Here is a 12,827-nt window from a genome sequence, read left to right as displayed (position 1 = left end):
GTCCAGCTGGATCATCGACTCCAGAATAGAAAGGCTGATCGAGCTAAGTTCTAAAATCGGGTATTGGTTAAATCCAACGTTGCCCTGAAAGGAACAAATGCATCAGAACCTAGGCAAATCGGGGGGTCAAAGGACCCTTAACTCAAAAGGAAAGGGAAAGAAGAAGACAGATGCAATTGTGTCTGTACTGTGGAACCTCAGGACATTTTCTACGGGATTGCCCTATAAAACCACCCAAGAAGGTGGTAGGAGTTGCTGATAAAAGTCCAAAAGAGCCTGATTCGGAAAACGACCACGCCCGACAAGCGTAGGGGTCCGCTTGCCAAGCTTAAAGAAGGACACTCAGACCTCGCATCTGATCATACCAATGGTCCTAATTGATCCTAGACAACCCTCACGTATGCCTGCAGTAAGGGCATACATTGATAGCGGGGCTGTAGGGCACTATATGGACCATGAACTGGCTTCCAGGATGAATCTACCTCTCTGCCGAAAAACCACCTCAGATGTCATCACCACAGTTGATGCAACTGAAATAGCCTCTGGGCCTGTAACTCATTCCACCGCAGAGATGACACTATTGGGTCAGGATGGGCATCGAGAGACTATTGTGTTTGACCTAATCAAAGCCCCACAGTTCCAAATAATACTGGGGATACCTTGGTTGGAAACACATAATCCTTGTATTGATTGGCAAGAGAAGAGAATAACCTTCCCGGATTGTGCACAAACCTGTTACTCAAAGAAAAATCAGAACGCAGGCCTGGCCACAGTAACCACAGCAGTCTTGCAACTGCCTCCAGAATGCCAAGAATTCCAGGATGTCTTCCAAAAGGAACAGGCAAACACCTTATCTCCTCACAGATCATACGATTGTCAAATCAATCTCATACCCGGTGCACAACCCCCTTGTAGCAGGATCTATGCCCTTACGGAACCTGAGAACCTTCACCTACGACAATACTTAGACCAGTACCTTGCCAATGGCTTTATTCGCTGTTCCAAGTCTCCAGTATCCTCAGCTTTGTTCTTCGTGCCAAAAAAGGAAGGTGACCTTAAAACGTGCATAGACTACCGCGCACTAAATCAGATTACGGTAAAAAACCGGTACCCATTGCCTCTGATCCCCGAATTACTAGACCAAGTAAAGGATGCTTGTATCTACACTAAGTTAGATCTCCGAGGGGCATATCATCTGGTACGTGTAAAGAAAGGCGACAAATGGAAGACAGCCTTTCGCACCAAGTATGGTTTATTCGAGTATCAGGTGATGCCCTTCGGGTTGTGCAATGCACCAGCAGCCTTCCATTATTTTATGAACAATGTCTTTCGTGAACTCATTGACGTCTGTGTTGTCGTATACATAGACGATATCCTTGTGTACTCCTCCTCAGAATCAGACCATGTTAAGCACGTACGTGCAGTCCTTGAGAAACTACGCCAGCACAAGTTATATGCAAAATTGGAAAAATGTGTTTTTCATGTTACGGAAGTTAAATTCCTTGGATTTATCTTGACTCCAAAAGGAGTCCGAATGGACTCACGAAAGGTAGATGTAATGCTCAAGTGGCCATCACCTAGTTCAGTTAAAGGGGTGCAAAGCATGCTCGGATTTGCCAATTTCTACCGCAGATTCATTCCGGACTTCTCACATGTTGTACATCCTATCACAGCACTTTTCCGAAAGAACAAACGTTTCTTGTGGACCAAAGAGGCTGAAAAGGCCTTTCAAGAGCTGAGAGCGAAATTCACGTCTGCGCCTGTCTTAAAGCATCCACGCCCAGAGCTTCCATACATAGTGGAAACTGATACATCCAGTTTAGCATGGCCGCTGCCCTGTTCCAGAAGGATCCTGACACTGGTCAACTTCACCCAGTGGCATTTTGGTCCAGAAAGTTCTCGGCACCCGAGTTAAACTATGCGGTTACAGATAAAGAGTTATTAGCCATCAAATCCAACTTTAAGGCTTGGCGACACTATCTTCTCGGTGCCAGGCATACCATTACTGTAATCACTGATCACCGGAACTTGCAGTATCTAAAAACAGCCAAAGCCCAATCATCGCGCCAACTTCGATGGGCATTGTTCTTTGCCGAATTCTATTTTGTGATCACTTATCGTCCAGGCTGTAAAAATGGCAAGGCAAATGTCTTATCCCGAATATGAATGGAAGAAGCATATGCAAACCCAGAGCCAGTGCCTATAATTTCTGAACAAAGAATTCTTGGCATAACTACTTTACAGACACTAGAAGACATTCATTTAAAAATCCAACAACTCTTCAATACAGCAGTCCTGCAGGACTGGGTAAAGAAAGGCCCGGATTCCTCTGTCATGAATGACCTAGCCTACTATCAAGGACGACTATTTCTACCACACAATGAATTACAGGAACTTGTCATCTCCAATTATCATGATAACCTAATGGAAGGTCACCCAGGTATCGCAAAAACCAAAGCCAACATTAAGAGACAATTCTGGTGGCCCAGCTGGCGAAAAGATATAAAGTCATTTGTGATGTCTTGCGGCATTTGCGCCCAAAACAAGAGTCAGAAGAAAAAACCAGCTGGCCTTTTACAACCTTTATATATTCCACCTACACCATGGCACACCTTATCTTTAGACTTTATTACTGATCTACCTCCATGTAATGGATTTAACACCATTCTAGTTATCGTGGATCTTTTTTCAAAGATGGCCCACTTTATTATTTTGAAGGGATTACCTTCTGCTTCAGTCCTGGCCAAGGAGTTCATCGAAAAAATCGTTCGAATACACAGGTTTCCTTCTGTATTGGTCTCTGACCGAGGTAGTCAATTAATTTCACATTTTTGGAAGAAATGTTGCCAATTGGCGCAAATCGACGTAAGGTTATCAACCAGTCACTATCCCCAGACCGATGGTCAGACGGAGAGGACCAACCAGACCATTGAATAGTACCTTTGTTGCATGCTTCACCAGACCAAAAGTAATTGGAAAGATATTTTATGGATTTCCGAATATGCATACAATAACTCTGTACATTCAGGAACCGGACAAAGCCCCTTTTATACCATATATGGACACCACCCTCGAACCTCAGAACTCGATTCGCCTCAGCACTTAGAAATGCCTGCAGTTAGTCATTTACATTCTACTATTACACAAGCCTTCAAGGAAGCGACAGAACATTTGAAGCAAGCAAAAGAGAAATACAAGTAAAATGCTAATCTACATAGAAGTGACACTCCACAGTATCAAATTGGAGATCAGGTTTGGCTAGCTACTAAACACATACCTCTGAAAGGAACTCAGACTTTTAATCCTAGATATTTGGGACCTTACACCATTAAGGCCATTATCAACCCGGTGGCCATCAAACTGGAATTACCCTTCAATATGCAGATTCATCCTGTCTTTCATGTTTCACTTTTAAAACCAGGTAAACCAGGAACAAGATTAACCAAACCACCAGATCCTATCTTGATAGATGGAGAACCTGAATTCGAGGTGAAAAACATCCTGGACTCCAAGGTGGTTAAATGTAAACTTTTTTACTTAATCGATTGGAAAGGTTACGGGCCACAGGAAAGGTCATGGGAGCCTAGTGACCACGTTCATGCACCACGATTAGTGAAGAGATTCCACCAGGACTTCCCAGACAAACCAGGACCAATGGGAAGAACGACTTTAGGAGGGGCCTCGAGGGGGAGTGCTGTCATGATGCATACCCCAGGGCATCCAGACTACGTTCATCAGTCCCGGGAGCAGGCATCATGTCGCCTTGAGAAAACCCAGCAACCCCTGCTAGGGGCTGTTTGGGTTAAGTCCTGGCGCCAGGCTCATAGGTGCACACTTACCTGATGCAGACCATGCTGCAAGAAGATCCAAGCCTGTGTGAGGTCTGGAAGGGACTACTTTACCTTAGGGACTATTTTGTTACTCGGGTGTGGTCGGGGAGGAATACCTACCTGGGACTACTTTGGAGGCTATTTAAACCACGCCCGAAGAGCAGCACACGCTTTGCGTTATTCTGCATCCAGCAGCGTAACGCTCACCGTGCCAGCAGCAGCATCTAGCCTTCTGCCACGCCCGCCTTGAACCTGGAGCACCTAGAAAGAAGGAAAGAAGCAAAGGTTAGAACAAGAGTATTACCTGATTTCTTACCTGATTCGGAATTCATCGCATCTTCAAACCAGAGGAAAGACTTTGTTTTAAAAGCGTTGCATCGCCAGCAGCAGCGCCGCGCTAAACTCACCGTTCACGCAGCATCTCTTCGATCCAGCGCTGTCTCTATCTTTACATCGCCGAATCCCGGCACCTAAGGGGGACAAAAAACAACAAGGTGAGCAGAGAGAACAGACAGAGACAATCTCTTTAGCCACCATATGCTTACCTGATTTTACCGCCGGAGGTACTATTCATCAGCACGCCACATCTTCTTATGCCGCACCTGTAAGATGAGGAGAAAGCAGCAAGTTTAACCCTTGGCATTATTCACCGGACAGTGTTGGGTAACACAGACTTTTACCGGACCGCTTTCAGCTGTCAATCTTCTTATTGGGTCAAAGCTACAAGATAGAAGAGGAATTGGACAGGCGTGAATTCCAGACATTTTGAACTCTTACGAACTATATACTTACTGCTCTTCGCCAGGATCTTTTGGAGTCAGGATTCGTCTACAACTCTTCCAATATCTTCAAGGCAGTGAAGTAACTGGTCATCAACACGCCCCTGCGTGCTTCGCAGGATGGAGGGCTCATCCTTCAAGAATATAAGGTGAGATTGCTGAGAGGGCGCTTCAGAGGTGATTAGTTGGGAGGACAGTGGGGGTGCTATCACGTGAATCCACAAGTGGCTAAAGCCATCTCTCCACTTGTAGGAGAATATTTCTATGAGCCAAGCAGACAAGATTAGGAGGGCAGATCAAGTCAGTCATCGCTGCACTACGCATCACGTGGGTGGAGGCCGCAGCAGTCCGGGTCTGACCGACGCCCCTGTGGGAGCCAGGTGAGCGTAACAGTTGCTCCTGAATCAAGAATAGCCAAAGCAGCCCATGGCTTTCCACCAGGAAACGTAAGGGTAACCATGATAGAGGACAGAGAAAAACCAGTGCCAATGACGAGGTCCTGGGACTTGGAACTTGGCAAACGGACCTCGTCTACTGTCGAGCTCTGACGTTTCCCGACTTCTTAGGTTTCTTGGGACATGATCTTATGAGTAGAGTCGGGAAAACAAAGCAGGCCGGCACAAGAAGTGAAAACGGCATTGGTTTAAGAAGGTACAGTAATGTTTGGGATCCCCATGAAATCTTTCAGGGGCAGCCAAAGGAAATGAGCAGACATTAGTACAGGGACTGTCTACTGGCGGGGCACCGGGAAACCAGAGCCCGAAGCCACCTCAGGAGTGGCTGCACCAGCACCACTAGGTTGGGCTGCAGATTTTAGAGCATCTATATGTTGATGCATAGCATCATGTGCAGCTGTCATGTCGGCCCTTAGTTCTGAGACAAGGCAAACTAGATTTCCCAGGGCAACGGTGGTCTCCATATTAAAGGCTTCTGATTACGTTAGGACTCACCATCGGAACGTAGTACGACAGGAGCGCTGGTTGCAGAACCCTGAGAGTCGCTTAAGAATTCTTCCCACAATTTTAACCTTTTGCTGTGTAAAAGTGACAGACAGAAGGATCAAATAGTTGGAAGAGGAGACACACACACCTGATGATGCCAACTGGGAACAATATAGAGAAAAACCAAGATCAATACCGAAGGTAACAAGTATCAATATGTTAGAGCCTCACCAACCGGAATAGTAACAGTGCTGACTTCACAGTACGGTGGTGGAGATATCCTCTATGGGAACAGAAGAATACCTATTCAAGCAAGCACAAAAATAACAAAACAAGGCAATGGAAGAATCTGTGCGGAAGTTATCATAAAGTACCATATATCTGGGAGGAGAATGGTTCTTACCATTAGATGTATTGCAGTATGTCTATGATCCCAGGTCAAAAGTTCCAAAGCTTGTCCCGATGGCACGAGGACGCCTGAGAGTCTTCCAGTAGGTTCTAATGTCCACATCCTCGCCCGACAGCATGAGGACGCCTGAGAGTCTTTCCAATGGGTCCCAGTGTCCACAGCCTAACCCTACGGCACGAGGACGCCTAGCAATGTCTCCAGTCTTGGCTTTTCCTGAGGTTGATGTTGGGTAAAAGAATCCTTGTGGAAGGGTAGGTGCCAGACAAAGCACGTAGATGGAGATGGGAGCAGGCAAAAGCAATCTGTTGAGAGGAATGGGGTCTGGCAACGTACGAGCAAATGCAGGCGAGAATCACTAGGCAAAGGCATTCCGTTATGCAGAAGAAGGTTTGGCAACATGCAAGCAAATACAAGACAGAAGCTCTAAGCAAAAGCAGTCCGTTATGTAAATGAAGGTTGAGCAGCTGCAGGGCGTAGGTGAAATCGCTGGGCAAAAGGGAATCCGATAATCGGATAAAGACGTCCTGGTAACGGGAAGATCCTCAGAAAGGAAACGGCAAGGGCAGGGGCTAGACAGAGGTAGGAAATCAAGAGGCCGGGTCGAGGCAAAATCCATAAGATAAGAACGGGTCCAAGGCACGAAGAACCAGGAAACAACAGGAACGAAGAAGCGAGTCCACACACTTCAATCAGAAGCGATGTGCAGCAGTCTGGGGGCTGGCTTTATTCTCATTGTGTCACGTGTCAGCAGAACGACAGCGTGCCTGCACAAGAAGCGTCTTCCTCATTGCCAGGACAACCGGTAACGAGCGAGGAAAGGAGCTCTATGCTGTAGTTTTGAATGGGGTCTAACATGCGAAATGCGAGACACCAAGGATTTATGTTTTGATAACAAGCGTGCCGGCATGTAGCTTTGGCAGGTATTATTTCCCCAGATTGCGTATGAGGGCGATTCCTAACAATATTACACCTCTATTAAATCTACTATCAAGCCTTAAAAACCCAACCCACTCCTGTGTCATCATCGCGTCACCACCTAACACTCACAGTGTATCTCCTCACAACTCACTTCGCTCTTGACCATGCAACAGCGCACACGCTCTGCTCCCATCTTTATATAGATTTAATATAAAGTTTATCTAAACAAATCAAATCCTCTCAACATCGTATCAAAGTACACAAACACTCTATATAATAAAATATACATTTGATATAAAATAGATATCATCTTTGCTATTCATTTTATATTACATTTATATCAACTTGATATCAAACCATATCAAAAGGGCGGTATTAATACCGGAATCAGGGGTGCGTTCCCAACTGTCCAAATGTCATTGCTTTAAAAAGGGGGCCCTATCTACTACTAATGGCTATACTTTCCTACATTGGTGGAGCCAGTCTGGACATGTTTTCTAATTGTCATTGTCACTGGCAAAACCAACATGACAAGTGTTTTTACATGGGGAAAGTGGCATATAGTGGTGCAGTCAGAATGGACATGTATGATTACAACAAGCATGACAATGTTTTTTGTACTAGAACATATTGTGGGAAAAGAATCATGAGCACGCTCCTGTGTGCTGTCTGTGACTTGCCTCTGTTGGGTTTTTTCATGAGCTACCTTACAAAACTGATTGCAAACAGTGCTGGTCCATTTTGTAGAAAGTGTGCTGTAAAACGCACTATTTTAACCCATTATTTAAAATGTTTGATGGAGAAAATGCCCTCCTCCTGTACTCCCCTTCTGTGGTATGGGCCCCCTTGTTATGCTCAGACGCTCCCGTATATTGGTGGGATAAATTTACATGCCTCTAATAAAAAAATTCACCAGCCACGACTGCTCATTTAGTGATCTGATTTCTTATGATGGCTTACAGAATCTTGAATAGACCACGCCAGACAGCCATTTACTGTACTCTGTCCAGGAGCATATGTCACGTGATGTTATTTCAAGTGATGTCATCAGGTTAGAGGCCATGCAATGTAATTTTCTTTTAAGTCATTATTAAGTTAATTACTTGAAACTTCAAGAATCCTGCAGCTTTTTGTTCACAGAATGTTGGCAAGTAGGATAATGTGTGCACCCCAATGGGTGTCTCAGACTATTTTGCGCTCTAAGCAAGGGGGGACCCCCAACCATCATGTTGTCCCTGCATATCTCCAGCTAGGCCTGGCTACATCCAGGACAGAGACAATGCAATGCAGAAAGTTATGACAAAAGTCTCAAGCAGACATATACCAAATAATAAAAAGGAATGCTATGTTTACTTACCAGTAATCTTCATTTTGCCTAGCCCTACTCCTCCTCGTCACAGTATTTGCTCTATAAAGGCATCCGTCTTCAGCCACAAACCTTTCCGAACATTATTTTCTTTCTATTTTGGCTCCTCCACCTCATAGTCTGGGGTATAAATCACCTGACCTGTTTCATTATCATACATGTCACCACTCCTGATTTAGGCTGCAGATGCCTGATTTCTTTTAAACAAATATGTTGCTTTTTTTAATTTCTCCTAAAATAATTCTTATTCCAATGCAGTTCAATGGGAACATTAAAATCTCCTACTTTCTGTTAGAAAATCTTCCTCACAAGTGCTTCAGAATGTTGGCATGCATGCTTTATCCTCCACACTATACCTAAAAGAACTGTAGGACTTAATATGTGTAATAAAAGGATATCACAATTTGGAAAAGTGAAGATTACGTTACACGTTCATGATGTAGGTAGGGAGTGGACTGAGAAGCCCTGGGAATAGGGCGAGATGCAACAAAAGAACCCATGTAGATATTACAAAAATTCTTATCGAGTGGTTTAAGGAAAACATGTAAAACACTATTTGGTGTACACTAATCACGGGAATTATGGCCCAAACGAATTGAAAGTTTTAAGAATCTTAAATAGATTTTTCCTGTTGCTTTTATTTTTGTTTTCATCAGTTCTTCTATTTGCATGTAAAATATTAAACAAAAACCTAGTGAAAAGTAAAAATGTCTGTGGACATTAATAATTATATGTATAAGTCATTAGCCCCCGACTGTCAGCCTGATGGCTGGTTCTCCTGCCCACCAGCTCTCCTCACGCCCTCCTTGACCCTGCTTCCCCCTCTTATTCGCCCATCCCACTTACCTGATTGCGGTGGCCGCCGCAGCATCTGTCTGGCCCTTAAAGGATAGTTCCGGGACTTTTTTTTTATTGTCCCTACGGGTCGGCCATGTGTTTGTAAGCATAAATCGGTAGATCGTAGGAAACTTTCCTATGGACCTTACCCGACTTTTCGCCCATTATCGCACTCGAAATCAGCCTCCATTTTGTGATAATCCTATCATTCCGCCGCATCGACCTGGCTCACCTGCCTTTGCGGCACTAAATCAAATCCCCCGCCCCTGAAACAGACTTTATCAAAACATTCATATTCCCCGCCTCTATCCGTGACGTGACTGAGCTGCGTAGGCAAACGCGCCCAGGCGTCTTCTACGCGACTCCACACAGACCCCGGAAATCAACACAGATCAGCTCACAATACAGCGCACCACAATTCGGAATATGAAACTGTACTTTGAAATCAAACCGCAAGATTGTAAATGTGGTAAAGTACATTTATTTGACATCAAATGTTTAGAGAATATTCAGCGATTTGCATTTTTATTTGCTCATGTTCCAAAAAGTTCGTATTGAGGAACGCGATGGTCCTTTGCTGTACACAGGGTCTTAGAGCATCTCACAATACAGCGCCACAATTCGGAATGTGAAACCGTGGTTTAAAAGCAAACGGCAAGATTGTACATTTGGCAAAGTACGTTTATTGGACATCAAATGTTTAGAGAATATTCAGCGATTTGCATTTTTCTTTGCTCTCGATCCAAATTAGTTCGTCTTGAGGGAAGCGATGTTCGTGTGCAGTACACAGGGTGTTGGTTTACGATAAAAATAAGCTCTTCGGTCGCACTGATAATCGCATGGCTGTTCCAACAACGAGGCACTAGGCCACCACAACGGTAGGTATGTTGCATCTAACCGTTAGTACCGCGTAAGGGCATACTTGTACTTGGCGATCGTCCCATAAAATGGTCAGGGTGGTAACGTTGTTCACGCGGAGAAGCAACTGGCGGCTGTAGAAGCCGTCCGCCGGTGTCCGGTACTCGTGACACAGACAGTAGTGAATGATGTACCTAAAAACATAAAAAATGAAATTAGTCTCACCATCAGATCCTTATTAAAATCATAGCGAGGACAGCGCTACTGGGTGTACACAAGTGTTTAAAGGCGTGGCGAGGCAGGGAGGGGGGGGGAGTGGAGTACAAGGTAAGTAGCATAAAATAATAAATAAATAGGGCCAGCTGGTGGCAAGTGCAAGGTAAGTGCAGAACAAGTGCTGGGAAGGGGGGGCTGTAGGATACTGAGACAGTCCCCCAGTGCAGGGGTTGACAGGGAGGCAGTGCAGGTGGAGAGTGGAAGGGCCCAGGACCGAGGTCGCAGACAGTGGACCAGTTGTAGCAGGGGAGAGGGAGAGAGAAAGCAGAAGCAAAGAGGAAGGTTTTGAGGTGCTTCAGTAAAAGCAGATGTTTCTCCTCAAGATAGTGCGCGGTAGAAAACAATATGCCACATAGAACGAACAAGTACAACTGAACCCGTCTTTAAAGCCACTGTATAGTAATGAAATTGCGGTATAAACTCATCAAAAGTTACTTACATTATATTTGCATTTTCCATTGTGTCTCTGTGTAGGGCAGACCCGAAACACCACTCCTTCTTTGCCGACGTTACTTCTTCTAATGAACGTGGCTCATCGTTTCGTTTCTGAAATTTTATTCATTATCTTTTCTTAGTCTTTCAGGATGGTCCCGGCCTGTCAAGGTCAAATCACAATAGAACCTTATACTGGGTCGTGGGCCGTTCCGCCACCCGAGCAAAACATCAAAGCAGCTGACCTTCACTTTGAGCGAGCACACATTTCTAGTTAGCTCCAGTTAGTGTAAGGGCATCTTGTCTGCGTGCCTTTTTTTTTATTGTCCCTATGGGTCGGCCATGTGTTTGTAATACGGAAACATTCTATAATTTTTGTAAAAATGATTTATATTACTGTTTGGTTTAATTGCAATGGGCCTGCAACATGAGGAGACTCGAGAGAACAGACAATCAAATTACAATCATTTAAACCGTGATGTGTATTTCTCAATGAGCTCTGCTTTAGGTGGACATGGAACAGAGGCAATGTTGGGTGGCAATGCAGTTGTCCCCTGCATAGGTTCGTTCACCACTCCATGTATGTGCCTATCGAGGACATCTACGATAAGTCTCTCAATAAACTCATATTGCATATCCTCAAACACTGGTTTGATCACCCATTGTTTACTTCTTTTAGTGAAGGCCTTATTGTAGCGAAGCGTCCCTAAAGTTCCGGTCGTCCTACTTTGTTGACGGCCAACATTATGGTTATGTGCCAATACCGCTAGAAGAGTCCGATTTATCATGCCTTCCATGCCAAAATGCAATCTTTTGGGCCTGTACTTTAGGCACATATTGTGGAACACCTCCAAATCTCCTGTGTGGCAGAATTCCGTGAGTCCCCTCAAATCTCTTGTTATAGTTTTATCAAATACAATCTTTTCAATGGCCTTGTGAGTGGGTGATGAAGGAATCAACCACTTCTTCTTCCGTGCCTCCTCTGTGGACAAATGGCCATGTTCACATTTGTGGAAATGCTCATTTGTCGACCATCGATGTACGTTGCTACAGTGCAACATTACTGACCGCCATTTTTCCAGTAGAATTTCCAACGACCCTTCACATGTTTTTGAGCTCCACCAAAGATGGTTGCTGATTGACTTGGACCACTGTGAAATACCTTGCATATCTTTTTTTTTTCCTGCAGCCGACAATTTTTTATTGATTGTTTTTGCAAGATGCCATACGTCAAATTGGTGATTTATATTTTTGTACTCTTCTCTCATTGTCTTGGCAATTGAAACGTGTCTGTCCGTGGCTATCAGGTCGATCACCATTCCCCGCGATTGTAGTTCTTGCAATGATGCTACAAAGCCAACTTTCTCCATGGCCACTGAGGATGTACTTTGTGACACCTGCACGACCACCGAACTCACAATTTTCTTACTTTCCATGTCCTGAAAGTGGTAGGTGCAGTACTTGGCTGAAAATCCTGGGCTGTCGCACTGTCCATCACCGGCTAGCCTGAAGCGTTTGCCCGCGAATGTACTTTCCATTGACATTTTTTCCATTCTCCAAGCTTCGCTGATGGCTGGAAATAGATAATCGGTTTGGTATTTGTAGAACTGACTTTTCGCAATGAAATGGATTCCCACAAACTGAAAGAAATACTGTAACTTTTTAAAACTTGAACCACTAAAAAGTGCGGCCGCTGCACAAAGTAGATTGCCTGCTGGCAGTTGCCCCAGCATGGGTTGTGCAGACCATGCGAACGGATGATATTGTGTACAGGTGGCATGTATTTTAAGGTTAGTGCCTCGAATTGCACGAGTCACATTAATCAATGGCTCCCCACATACTTCCCCACCAACCCAATGCCCACATTTCATCATCATAATAATATCCATCAAACAGCTATCGAATACAATGAATTTGGCCTCTTTCCTTATACTGTCACTCTGCATCCCAGCTGGTTCGGCCTGTAACGTTGAGGACATGTCACTCGCATGAAAGGTACAATCTCTGATATCGTCTTCCGCTATGCTGAGTGATATTGATGGTGTTTCATTGTCGTCCACTTCATTCTCTTCCATTGCAACATCTGTTCCTTGTCCGGAGATGGGAGAAAAAAACAATGTCTTCAACTTTCGCGCGCTCTTATTTTTTGCGGGTGTGGATTCTGTGAATTGATCTCCGACT

This window comes from Ambystoma mexicanum, chromosome 7p, assembly GCF_040938575.1.
Source record: "Ambystoma mexicanum isolate Mex_15411 chromosome 7p, UKY_AmexF1_1, whole genome shotgun sequence".
In the NCBI taxonomy this organism is placed as follows: domain Eukaryota; kingdom Metazoa; phylum Chordata; class Amphibia; order Caudata; family Ambystomatidae; genus Ambystoma; species Ambystoma mexicanum.
The sequence above is the reverse complement of the archived record's forward strand: the minus strand, read 5'-3'. Positions refer to the sequence as shown.